Source organism: Cupressus sempervirens, chromosome 10 (genome assembly GCF_028749045.1).
Source record: "Cupressus sempervirens isolate cs-2001-9-10 chromosome 10, ASM2874904v1, whole genome shotgun sequence".
Lineage (NCBI taxonomy): Eukaryota > Viridiplantae > Streptophyta > Pinopsida > Cupressales > Cupressaceae > Cupressus > Cupressus sempervirens.
This window is the reverse complement of record NC_143127.1, coordinates 582,504,674-582,519,430: the sequence shown is the minus strand read 5'-3', so window position 1 is coordinate 582,519,430 and position 14,757 is coordinate 582,504,674. Positions and strand designations below refer to the sequence as shown.

Here is a 14,757-nt window from a genome sequence, read left to right as displayed (position 1 = left end):
AAGGAAAAGGAAGAGGTCAAGGACTAGGAAAAGGAGGTTTTGGAGGGATATGTTTCCACTGCAAAGAAGGACATATATATTATAAGTGTTCTCAACATCAAGAGAGAATCAAAAAAATACCTAAAGAAAATGCCTACATTTCACATGTAGATGAAGATGTCAAATCATCACATTCTAAAGAATCTTAAAGAGGAGAAGTCCTAGTTATCAAAAGAGCATTGTTAAGTGGTGAAAATGAACCTAAACAATGGAAACATTTGTTCTATACCAAATGAAAATATAATGGTAAGGTATGCAATGTCATTACTGATTATGGAAGCACAAATAATATTCTTAATGAGGAAATGGTTAATAATTTGAAGTGAGAAAAAAGGAAGCACTAGAATCCCTACCAAATTTATTGGTTGCATAAGCATCATAAGGCTTCAAAAAGTAAATAATGACTTGTAAAGTACAAGATTGAAAACTAAAATGATGAGGTGTTGTCTAATATTATGCTTATAGATGTTTGTCAATTTCTATTAGGAATACATTGGAAGTATGATTGTGCTGTTATACATGATGGATTTAAAAATATGTATTCTTTGACAAAGGATGGGGTTCACAACAAGTTTAAGCCACTAAAGGGAGTTGAGGAGAAGGTATGTAGTAAGGCCAGAGTACATTCAAAAAGAAAATTTCTAGAAGGTAGGAGGCATAGGATGATGTATTTTTCTTTAATTCTAAAAGTTGGTAAAGAGGAAGTAGAAGGTGTACCTACAAAAGTTATATATTTGTTGGAGGAGTTTCAAGTTATTGTATTTTTATAATATGCCTTATAGATTTCCAATAGCGATAAATATCAATCATCAAATACATCTAAATCTAGGAGCCACTTTTCCAAATAAGAGAGCTCATAGAATGACTCTAGTAGAAAGTGAAGAACAGATAGATAAGTATAAGATTTATTGTAGATGAGGTTGATTCATAAAATTTTGAGTCCATGTGGTGTACCAATAGTATTATCATCAAAGAAAAATGGAGGATGGAGGATGTGTACATATTCTTGAGCTATCAGTAAGATCACTATCAAGTACAAATATTCATTTTCAAGGATAGATGATATTATGGACTATTTGAATGAATTTATGTATTTCACAAAGATAGATCTAAAGAGATGATGTCACCAAATTTGAAGAAAAGAAAGAGGCCAATGGAAGACAACATTCAAGACAAAGGAGGGCTTGTGTGAGTGGTTAGTCATGCCTTTTGGGATAACCAATGAACCAAGCACATTCATGCAGTTCATGAATGGGGTACTGAAAGAATTTATGAGTAAATTTTTCATTGAATATTTGGATGATATTTTGATATTCAATAAAATATTGGTGGAGCATATAATGTATATTTAGAGGGTATTTGAGAGGTTAAGGGAAGAGAGATTATTGATTAAGCTGAAGAAGTGTAGTTTTTTTAATAGGGAGTTAGTGTATCTGAGAGTTGTGGTTTAGTAGAACATCTAAACATGAACCTAGAGAAGATGATGACTACCTTTTAATGGCCTACTCCAAGGAGTGTTGGAAAGGTAAGATATTTTCATGGTTTCACTATCATTTATGGAAAAGAGTTTAATTGGACTACAAAAAATAACAAGATTTTAAGTAGACTAAAAGAGTAGACAAGAGTTTTGAATTGTTAAAATATAAATTTATATAACAAATTATTTTAGTACTTCTAATAGAATATATAGTCCACTGATATAACTTGGGGGGGTGGGGGGGAAAATCAATTATACAACTATCATAACAAACATTAACCTTAAACAAACTTAACCATGTGATTAATATAAAATAAAACCACAACAAGATGCTTATACACAATTAACACCAGATATGCTAACTAGGGAAACCCTTGATCAAAGGGAAAACCTTGGTAGGGATGGTACCCACAAGATGATGTACTAATAGAAATATTATTATTATAGGATAGACCCTATAAGGAGTTTGTTACAACATTCAATACATATGAGTCCTTGTTAGGAGACTTTAAATCCCTGTTAGGAGATTCCACCTGGTTAGGAGTTGTGCCAACCTTGTTAGGAGTTGTGGAAGAAAAATGGACCCATTGCCCAAATAGCTTCAAGGTTAAGATCAAAGAACCCATTGTCCAAATGATCTCTGTATTATACCTTACAGAAAAATAGAACTAAAATATACTTCCTTCCTCTATCTCTATCCTGTCAACCAGAATTTTGCTTCTTCGAATCTTGTAACCAGATCTCGTACTATGCATCCAATGATCCCTTGGATTGATTACATGGATCTAGCAAGCATTTTGCTCCTTCTTGCACTGTGCACTATTACTTTGCATTCCACTTGATACTATAAATCCAAGTCTCTATACAAATAAGGAAAATAACTTTCCTTTATATCGTATCTTCGTAATAATTATTTGATTCATCCTTAAGACTTTCCCAATTAATTAAAATAAGATAATTAATTAATTCACAATTACAACAACACTGTTGGCTCACAATCTATACAAAACTTTACATGTGTCAAACTACACCTTGCACACACACTAGCATCACCACATGCTTGTCCTCTATCATTATTATATGTGCATCACCTTCATTACATCTTAGATGAAAGATAGAGATAGATCATTAGAATTTTTTTTTTCCAATGCTATGTTTCTGTACTGCTTCTAGTAAAACAAGTGTAACTTCTGTACAACATCAAATCAAACTTAGTCCTTTTAACCATGTCATCAAGAAAACCTTAGGAACATGTCCTTGACTATGCATCATCTAAAAATTCCTTATCTCCAATGCATACTATGATTAGTAACTACTATTCTCCCAGTCTTAACAAAATTACTACTATATTGACATCAATGACAAATATAGTCATGAATGCAACATATCAATACTCTCCAATGCTTGGGATACTCCCCCAATGTAGTATCATCAAAATTCATGCTAGCAATCTCCCCCTTTGCATTGATGGAAACATAGATGAAAAACATCTAAGTTCCAAGAATACTAAATTGTACTCTATTGCTGATAACTTCTCAAATCCTCTCCATTGATCAAATTTGAAATCCTCTAGAGCTCTATACTGCTCTTCTTCTTCTTTTAGGATCAGCAGTAGTTGTTCACAATAAAGAACTTCCAATACTTTTTGGCTACATCTGCACACTTACACATCCTTCTATGCACTTACATATTCTTTTGTGCACTTGTATTTACATGAATCTTTCTAAATCTCCCTAAAGAGATAACTCTCCCCCATTTCCATCTCAACAAGTGATTCTCTTCTCATTGCTCATGTACATTCACTCTCTTCCCATTGCTTATGTACATTCACTCAATATATTTTTTATGTACATTCTCTCCCCCATTGACAACAATGTCAAAGGTGTCAATCACAATACCAATTGTTATGTACCAATTTCTAATCAACTGCTCAAATCATCAACTAGCTTGAGTGTCCAAAGACATTGTTCAATACCAAATACCTAGAGTCCTCTATGACATAGTGCATTTCAAATACTCCCCTATATAGGAAGCATCAGGAATTTAGTCTAGTCTAACCATAGTTCTCTATACCATTGGACTGATGCACTCCTTGCATCAACTACTCTGAAGTAGGTAGCGGCATGACCCCTAGCATACTTCTTAGGTACTCAAAAGTATCTTTAGGAAAAGGCTTCATAAAGATATTTGGAATTTGATATTTAGTGCTTACATACTCTAGCTTTATTTCCTTTTCATCTACCTTCTCTCTCAAAACATGATACTTTATGGATATGTGTTTTGTCTTAGAATGCAATACTAGATTCTTAGACATACTTATTGTACTTGTGTTATCATAGTAAATGATAACAGGTTCTATAAACTCAATTCCAATATTCTTCAACATTTTTTTCATCCACATAACTTTAATACAACTATTTGCTATTGCAACATACTCTACCTTAGTTATACTTTGAGATATACAATCTTGTTTCTTGCTCAACCAAGAAACTAATCTTCCTCCAAGAAAGAATGCTCCACCACTAGTGCTCTTTCTGTCATCTATATTGCCTTCTCAATCTGCATCAATATATGTGCACAAGGTGAAATACTTGATCTATCATACCAAATTCCATAATCAAATGTACCCTTCAAATATATGAATATCCTCTTTATTGTTGTATAAAGATACTCTTCAGGATCAACTTGAAATCTTGCTACAAGCCCAACTACATTTGCTATATCTAGTCTGGTGTGAGTGATATATTGCAATCCTCGAATCATATATCTATACTTTTTCTACTCAATTGTAGGTGTCTCATCTTTACTAGATAACTTGTGACTAATTATCATAGGTGTACCAAAAGGTTTGCAACTTTCCAAACCAAATCCTTTCAAAAAATCTTTCAAATATTTGGTTTGTGAAATGAATATCCCTTCTTTGTTCTATGCAATCTACAATCCTCAGAAAAACTTCATTTCTCCTATCATGCTCATTTCAAATTCATTTTTCATCTCTTCAGCAAACTTGTCAATTTCTTCATCATTTCCTCCAAATATTGTATCATCCAAAAATATTACAATGATAAATAGACCATCATTGGTTTTCCTCAAATACAAATTACTATTTGTTGTACCTTTGATAAATCTAAGCTTTGATAAGTACCTGTCCAACCTTGTATACTAGGTTCTAGGCACTTTCTTCAGACCATACAATTCTGTCTTTAATTTGCATACAAAATATTTATCTTCTATCAAATGGAATCCATCAGTTTTCTCAATGTAAACTTCTTCTTCAAGTTATCCATTTAGAGCAGTTGAGTTGACATCTATCTAATAAACTTTGAAATTCTTTCTTGCTGAATAAGCCAAGAATATCCTTACTACTTCCATTCTTGCCACGAGTGTATAGGTTTCTTAATAATCTATGCCTTCTTACTATGAATATCCTTTGCAAACAATTCTAGCCTTGTTTCTCATAACTTCTCCTTTCTTATTCATCCTATTTTTAAATACCCATTTGGTTCCTATCATATTCTTGTCTTTATGTCAATGGAACAAATTACCATGTCTCATTCTTCACAATCTCATCTAGTTCTTATTTCATAGCTTGCATCCATCATCATCCTTACATAACTCATCTATGCTCTTAGGTTCCACTTGAGAAATTAGACACAATTCCTCATTCACTCTATTCCTTGTCATCACACCTTTATCCTTGCTTCCAATTATCTACTCTGGATAGTTATTCTTTGGCATGTTTGTGCTGGAAGTAGCAATTGACATCTCAACTCTGATCTCTTCCCTAGGTTCAAATATTTGTTCTTCTCTATGCTCAATAGATACATCATTCTACAAGTCATTCTTAGTCTTAAAAAAAACTTTAGCATTATGTCTAACAAATCCAAAATTATCCTCTTCTTCATTAGAATTATAATCTACCATCTTCTCTTTAGTACCAAACTTTTCATCAATCCTTACATTTGTGCATTCAACTATTGTGTTAGTTATATAGTTGAAACATCTATATGTTTTTCTTTTCAATGAGTAACCAAGAAACCTACCTTCATCGCTTCTAGGATCAAAATTACCTATACCATCATCACTCTTTATGTAACACTTACTTCCAAATATTCTAAAATACTTGACTGATGGTGAATGACCAAACCATAACTCATAGGGTGTCTTTCTCGTACCTTTTCTTGATTTGTACTTTGTTCAAAGTATATACTATAGTGTTAACTAGTACTTTCCAAAAAAAAAATTAGACATCATTCTCAAATAAGATCACTCTTGTTGCTTATGCTACTAACTTATTCCTTCTTTCAATAATCCCATTTTGTTCAAGTGTTTTAGGTGAAGATAAATGTCTTTTGATTCCATTCTCTTCACAAAACATGTTGAACTCTCTAGAAGTGAACTCACCTCCTCTATCTAATCTTAAACACTTAACACCAAATTTATTTTCAACTCTATTCTTGAATATCTTAATTTTTTCAAAATCTTCAAACTTCTCTTTAAGAAATGCTACCCACATCATCCTAGTGAAATCATCAACAAAAATCATAAAGTACCTTTCACCATAGAATCCTCTTGTTCTTGGAGAAGCACTCAGATCTATGTGAATAATTTCCAATTTATCTTTAGTAGAGAACATCTTACTAAGAAAAGGCACTTTCCTATGCTTAGCCAAAATACATTCCTTGCAAAAAATATTAGTAGGCTTAATAATCTTAGGTAGATCTCTTACTGCAAATGTACTGCTAACTTTCACAATGTTATCAAATTTTATATGCCATAACCAATTGTTATCAACCTTTGCAACCAAACATGTTATTTTAGTAGGATTCAACTGAAATACATTACTTATAGATCTAGTTCTAGTACAAATTAGCTTACCATCTTTTTCTTTGACAATGCAAGTCTTCTTTGTGAATCGCAATAGATATCCCTTATCTACCAAATGTCCAAAACTTAACAAGTTATGTTTCAAAATATCAACAAAGTAAACATCATCAATGTTACCATCAAGGGTAATAGATCCAATCCATGTAATATGATAGGCTGCATTGTTACCAACTCTGACAATACCTCCATCATGATTTTTGAACTTAACAAATTTGGTCATGTCACCAATCATGTGATGTGAACATCCACTATCAATTATCTAATCTGATTTCTTCTCAACTTGGGTAATTAGAGATCTCTCTTCTCTAATTTCTCTATCAAGGTTATCTTCCCTAATAGCCACAAATCCTAATTCATCATCACTTTAACTCTAATCTTTTCCATTAAATACATCATCCTCGTTAGCATATAAACAATTTCTATCCTTATCTCTTCTAGGCTTAAATTTTTCTCTAAAATTTTTCTCTCTTTTAGGATATTTAGATGCATAATGACCATATTCATCACAAATCCAATATTTAATAAATTTTTTACTATCTTTCTCTCTTCTTACCAGAAGGGCTATTCCTTCTTCAATCTTCTTATCTTCTTCAAATCTACTACTACTGGAAAAATCTCCTCTTGCATTTTTACTTCTTGACATATTAGGTCGAATGTTTATAGCACTGAAAGTTGTTTCAACTTTGGATAATTCTCCAATCTGTCTCATTTTTGTTTCCATAGATTAAAATCTTCCAAGAAAAGTTTTCTTTGTGAAATATTTGTTGTAGGGCATTACTATCTAAATCATCTGAGTTGTTTTCTTGAATGGTGGTGATAAAATTTTTAAGATCTTCCATATAACTTCATCATCTTGTTTAGTTCCACCAAGAGATCGAATACCTACAATAATTTATGATATTCTTCCTACATAATTTATGATGGATTCATCTTCCATCATCTTAGCATCTTGAAATGTGCAAATCCAACTTTGTAATTTCATTCTTTTTGCATGTTCATCACCTTCAAAAGTAACTTGTAATGCTTTCTATTAGCACTCAAAATTGTAGCCCCGATTTTGAGTACCATTGAGAAATTAAGCTCGTTAAATGCCCACAAATGCATGAGTACTCGGCTCTCCATTCAACACCTAAGAGGTGTTTAATGTTTCTAACACCATGCATTCAGTAGGTCCACTCATCCCATGATGATAAATTTTCATTCCGAGCCATTTCTTGAAGTCCTATTTTGAGCAATTGTCAAATCTACATTTTCACCCTAAGTGTCAAACAACGATAGGAGGCCTTGTTTGCATGTGAATATCTTGCACCCAGTAATGTTTCATGACTCATTTCTTTGGGAGTATTTAGAATTCATATCAAAGAGCCTATGTTTCATATTTTGAGTCATTTTGAGTCCATTTTGAATCCCTCAAAGTTGGTCATTTATCGATGTCATGCTGATGTGAATTATTCTAAATTCTAGGAGGCCCTGTTTAACCTATTATAATTTTGACCCAGTTACCCAAAATGATGAAATTCCTTTTGAATTACATTTTAGGTGTTAGAGAATCACTATGTTTCCATTTTGAGCTTATGATGAATCCATTTGATCAATTTTCAAACATGATTCCAAATGCAATTTCTAACTTTTTACTAGTGTCAAGAAGTGCAGATTTGTCAGTACCCCTATTCGTGATATCATAACTCCTAATCCATGATAGGTGAGATTTAATGGATTGTACCACTATTTTTTACTTTGAAAATACTTTGAGTATTCCAATTTTCAAATCTTGACGAATCTGTTTGCACACTTTCCCAAGTCCATTATGTTTGCAAAAAATATTTTTTTGCCAATGTTTCCATTTTGCAAATTTGAGTAGCTCACTTTTACTTCTCACCAAATGTGTCCAGTTATTCGTCATGAGCCCTAATCATAGATTTATATTTTCATTGTGACAGTGAACCAATGCCCCATTTTTCGTGCCCCCATTTGTCAGTTTACCTAGTTTTCAAAGCCAATTATGTACACAATTTATTGTTTTCTGACATGTTTTCTTGCAGGAAGTACTAACAGGTCAACTTTGATAGTCAATATATTTTGACTACTAATTCTTCATGAGATGAGATTTGACAGGTAAAAGTGTGCAGAACAAAGAGACAGTATGCCAATTTTCAAAGCTCAATCAGGTGTTCTGTTCAGTTTTTAAGGCCAGTCAAAGAACCTCCAGGCATAAAGTTAGCAAGTTGCAAAAAGATGTCAAATGAGTTTTAAACATCTCTCCAGTGGTTGAATTTACCTTGAATAAGTATCAAGTAATCAGTGGATTAGTTTGATAGTTCAGGTATTTGAAAAGAAAAAAAAAAAAATCAGTCGAACCCACTTTGGGGCCCAACTAAATTCACCAGACCTGTAATTGGAAATGTTTGGCAAGAGGAACTAAAACATGATGACTTTTGCTCCAAAAAAAAAAGTGTGCTACTCTTGTTTGTAGAGTCTCAAAAGTTTTTTAAATTCACAATGGGGGGAAGTGAAGTCACCTGCAAACACTTTACAATACAGTCAAAATGAGGTTAACTTTTGCAGTAATCAATGCATAGAGAAAGAAAAGGTGTTCTATGAGATCAAGAAGAAAGCAGACTAGTCATTGTATCATGAAGAATGCGGGAAGAAAGGGTTGAATTATCCATTTTTGATAAAGTGCCTTGCTTGTATGGTTATATCTGGCATGGCATCTACAGATATCCTTGATATTCTTCAACCAACAAATTTTCCAAATGGTTACTTGTCCAAGGAAGGAGATGAGTTTGAATTATTGGTCTTTACCTTGAAGAACAATGGTATTCATCCTGAATTTTTGACTTTTCTTACAAAAGAATGGTACTCAACTGTACTAGCTCACATCCGTGTAAATGTTTTTTGGATTGAGATGATTGATGGAACTGGATACCATTCAAATCTCCTTGTAGCAATATCTACATCTATTTCAGCTAAATCAGCAGTGGGAAATATTGTTTACATGCTTTCATCAATGTACAATCATGACTGCGATCCAAATACACATATATTATGGATATAAAATGCAAAAGCAAGCTTAAAGGCCCTTTGTAATATTGAAGCAGAGGACATGATTCGATACCAAAAAATTGGAAGACCATTTTAACATAAGAGGCAACATGTTAAAAGGAAAAGTGGCATTTTAAAAAGGGAGGAATTGATCAAATTGGAGATAATTATTTATTGGTATAGTTGGAGATCAATCTATTGGCTAGGGTGATATGATTGGAATCAAGTTGTAATAAAGAAAAAATTTTATGGGGATTTTGATGTGGGCATCCCCAAAGTTCTAGATCATTGGGGTCTTGATCAATCAAGTCATTACCATTAGCTTTTATCATTTGGATTCATCCCAGGCATAGAGATAAGTACAACCAAGTAAGAAAGCAAAGCCTATTGAACAATAATAATCGATTAGGTTGATCTATGAGGTCTGAAATGTCCATGTTGGAGAGGACCCACTTGGGAAAGCTTGTCCGACTAGCATATGGGAGTGGTGAATTGAGCAGTTCAAGCCACACTAGTTTTGTATTTATTTTCCTATCCTTTGATGACTTATCTAATTTATTTATTTTTAAAATTGATTGTGGCTTAGATAGAAGCATGAAAATTTTATAATCAAACAAGTTATTGCAAGGATTAGATTATTCTAGAAACTCAATGGAGATTGTGGAAGGGTCTCCAGGTGTTCCAAATTTAGCCTTTTACATAGTTGGGTACTGGATAGCTAGGTATTGGGTCATATTTGGAGTTTTATGTTGAATAAGATTGTTGTCATTTACAAGAATAAGCCGCTCGGAGGAAGCGGCATGAAACAAGCCACCCATGAAGAAGGAGGATCTTCATGTGTGAAGAGGAAGCCACTTCAAAGCAGGGGTAGACCTTCGAAAAATATATATGTTCCCTTATATAAAAGCGACAGATACTAAAAGGAACAAAGCCGCCTAGTTTCAAAGAGCACAAAATCATTAAGGGAAGCACTTGCTTTCAGGTCAAGAAAGGAAATAATGAGATGATTAATAGTGAAAGATGTTGATTATGAAATAAAGATGGAGCACCATCAGAAGGTGCCTTCACAAGAAAGGATAAACACATGAGCAAGCAGCCAGTGTTTTGAAATAGTCCACATCCAAGATAATGAAAACGGGAGCATCAATGTTATAAGCCATAGTTAAAGAGGAGCTCTACATTTGAAGAAAGCAGTAGAGGTAAAGTAGAGGTAAAGGAACAACTCATGCAAGGAAGATGCTAGTAGAATGAGGAAAGGATTGCATAAAGAGTCATCCATGGTTGTTAGAGAAAGATAGTGCAGGGGAAGCAAAAATGTATGGAAGAAGAACGACAATTTAAAAAACCTTTATCCCACATTGGGTAGGAATTTGTTTCCAAATTTTTTTAAATATTCCCATACACAACAACATAGTTTCTAAAAGATATGCTTTTGTGAGCCATGCACTCACAGGTGGGTCCCGTGGTTGACCAGAAAAAAGGTACAATTTTGACCAAATGCTACCAAAGAGATGCTAAAATTATTAATGACATGTAATCCAAGGGATCAGATTGTGACACATGGATGATCTTGTGGCTATTGCTATGTCACCAAGCGAAGTTGCTCACATGATAACTATAGCAACATAGGGACCACTAAGGTGGCGATGACATGTGGAACCAGGTGGTGATGATGTGGCAATGAGTGGGCGTATAAGTGGTAATGACATGTTAGTCAGGGATGAACTCGCCAGAATTCGGTGGTCACCATGTCGCCACCAAAAAATGGAGGATTTTCTGGCAAGCGACATGGCGACTTGCCGAAAAAATCAAAAATCTAGCAGAATGAGATGTGGGACCCACAGCAATCAAAGGACCAGTAATATGATGACACATGGTGCCATTGGAGAGGTTGAGGGGATATAAAGGAGTTTTAAATTTAAAATAACATCTACTGTTTGCACGTTCAATCTAGGATTGAAAGATTTGGTTTCGAAAAAATGAATTTCTATAGTTTCACCAATGGAATTTTTTTAAAAATCCACATTCATTCTTTTTAATGTGCAAGGCCATAACAAAAACCTAAACTTTAGAGGGGCATAACTAGGGGACTTTTTCACCGAAATGGGCACTCCAATATACTGTTGGGACTAGGACGATCTGAGTTTTCCAAATATGGAGTTAGTTTTTACATAGGTGCTCACCAGTTTAGTCTATAAGTGAATTTTTAAATTTCAGGACACTCTCAGCAAAATCGGTAGATTTCATCATGGAGCATCCAATTTGGTTAGAAGGGAGATATGAAGACTTATTGGGACCTGAACGTGAAAAAAATGATTCTAAAAGATTATATTGCATTCTAGAGGTCATTTAGCTAATTTTTCACTTTCACCTTGAGTTTAAATTGGGCATCAAAATCAGTTATGATTTTCAATCAAGTATCTCAGATATTTATTGCTTGTTAAGGCCAAAATGATCAAGGATTTGATATATAGTTATAGAAAGAAGGTAGAGAGAGGCTTTTTAACTTCTTGGGAAAGAATTCTAAGTGGACACATGTCAATTGCATAACAAATCTAGGACTTCACTCTCCTCTATATCTTTCTTTCTTCTTCTCTTTTGTGAGGTTGTTGGTAGTTTTCTCTAGGGAAACCAGCAGGGTTCTAGTGTTCTACTGTGAAACCAGGATTGTTGATGGTTCTGTTTCCTGTCTGTTGAGTTGTTCTCTAGCAGACAAGGCCACACATCCACCCTTGTGCAATTTTTCTTTTCATTTCATGAATTGTTATTCTAAGATAATGGAAATTGATGCTAGATCATGTGAATTATTTAGAGATTCATTTAATTTTACCAGTTTATGTATTCAGTCTTTCCAAGGATGAATATAAAAGGGGATTTACATGAATTATCTGGGTTTTCTTATTATGTCTCCTAATTCTTCATATGCTATTGACTTTTTAATTGAATGAATAAGGTTTATTATATTTAAGGTAGCTTGGATGAGTTGTATGTTAGATCTATTGTTGCTTTTGACTCAAAGAGGTAAGTAAATGCTTCAGTGTTTTGATAGGGTTTCTGGGCGTATGGAGGGGATATTTCGTAAGAATGGGATTTGGGGATTTTAGTTGACAAACTTAATTGTAAGGCAGTCAAGTTAGGTCATCTTGCTAGTAATGACTCTATGTTGCAATGGATAAGGCACTGATCACTAAATTAGATACAAGATAATATAAAGGTTATTTGCAAAAATCATTTTAATTAAATCAATTCAGTATTTCATATTTTGTAGTGGGCTAAAAGGAATTGACCCTCTCTTAACTTATGGATTCATAGGTTATGGTTTGTAGCTATCTCATTTCTATGTAATTGCATTAATATCAAAAGATAAAAGGAGTTGCATCTACTGTTAATAGGTTCAAATTTATATTTAATTGTATTGGTACCATACATCAAAACCTCAAGGTTAACCCACCTAGGTCTTGTAGAGCCTAAAGTGAAGAAGGAGTTATGCCTTATAGTTGGCCCAAGACTATAGCCGAGTGTATCTGTCATAGGAATTTGATAGCCTTAGATGCATTGGTCTAGTTTCTTGCTTATTTTCAAAATTGTTAAATTAGGAGCCAACACTTTCCAAATTTCATGAGAAGTTTGGAATGTCTTTACCTGATTGTAGTCATTCTCTGGAAGATCTAACTGTAGAGATTCTCTGGCTCTCATGTTATACATTAATAAATCTCTCTCTGCATCACTACATTCTTCAAGCTTTCCTTCTTCCACAATTGTCTTCTCACTATTTGTCAAGATCCAAAAACCTAAACCCATGCACAACAGATGAGTCTTTATCATTTCCTTTCGACTATCATAGTTGGCCCCATTGAATCTCAGACTATCTTTCCTAAACATATTTACCATTGATCTCCCAAATTTGTTAAGCCTTATCTTCAAGGACTTGATGCTCTAATACCAATTGTTAGAATATATAGTTGACTAATATAATTGAGAGGGGAGTAAATTAGTTATACAATTATCATCACAAACATTAACCCTAAACAAACTTAACCATGTGATTAATATAAACTAAAACCACAACAAGATACTCATACACAATTAACACCAAATATGTTAACTAGGGAATACCTTGATCAGAGGGAAAACCTCAATGGGGATGGTGCCCATAAGATGATGTGTAACGCCCTGCCAAGGGATCCAAAAGATTTAACCTAAATTCTTACTAAATTTTCCAAACAATTTTTTTTTTAAACATGAAAGATAACTCATTCACATCTAACACATAGTAGCGGAAGTAATAACATGCATTCAACTGAAGCATACATAAAAAGTTACATTCCTTAAGGATCCCAAAACATTGAGTCACATTTAATCTAATTAATACTAAGTCTAACAACCACCACATCCACATGAAAGAATAATGAAAAGTCCAAAGTCCATAGTATACATTTGTTCTAAATGCCTCTTGGAAATTAAATTCAGAATGCTCAATCATCCACTATACATGTCACAGGGTATGAAAGGCTTAAAATATTAAACATATGTAAAAATAAAGATACATCATCCTCATTGAATCTATCATACAAATACAATAAATTAAATGAAACTATTAACATAAATGATACATCCATCCATCAATAAAGATATAACAACCATCATAAAAGATAACCATCCATCATAAAACACAACTAACTAAGTGTGTGGTTCCTCCCAACCATCAATAGCATCATTAGACCACCGTGGGCCCTAGTCATCCCCCGTGTGTAACATCCCAAGTCATCAAAGAGATCATCGATATTATCATAGTAATAGGGATGTCACTCCTAAAACATACTACAACATATGCATAAAGAAATCTAACATGTAAAAATAAAGCCTAAGATGAGTAAATAACATCATGCTAATCATTAATATAAGGAAACATACTAGTAAATAACATCCATCATAAAATATAACATCCAAGAATAGAATGAAGATAAGTGCCAACAAAGATAGCGCTGGAGGATATAGTCTCAAGTCTCAAACAAGATATTCAATCACATAAAACAAATACTCTTTTAAATCTAGGAATCCTAAAAGTATGCTAACTCAAAGGTTCCAACACACAGATCGACATCTAGACCCAAAGGCACAACAAAGATAGGTAGGAAACCTATTATGTAAACGAGAAAGTGTCATCGCACGGATCATGCTAGAGTTACCCTGGTAGTCTCTCAATAGACCCCGACCCCCTAGTGATCCCTATGCAGCCACTAGTATCCTCTCATACTGACGAGGCATACTATGGAATGCAAGGTCGCAACCAAGTGTTCTCTCTACTC

General features: G+C 33.7%; 1 pseudogene; it reads left to right on the top strand.

Moving 5' to 3' along the window:
• LOC149535212 (histone-lysine N-methyltransferase ATXR4 pseudogene) overlaps window positions 1-9,545 on the top strand; it is a 136,435-nt pseudogene extending 126,890 nt beyond the window's left edge.
• Window positions 9,546-14,757: the final 5,212 nt, after the last annotated feature.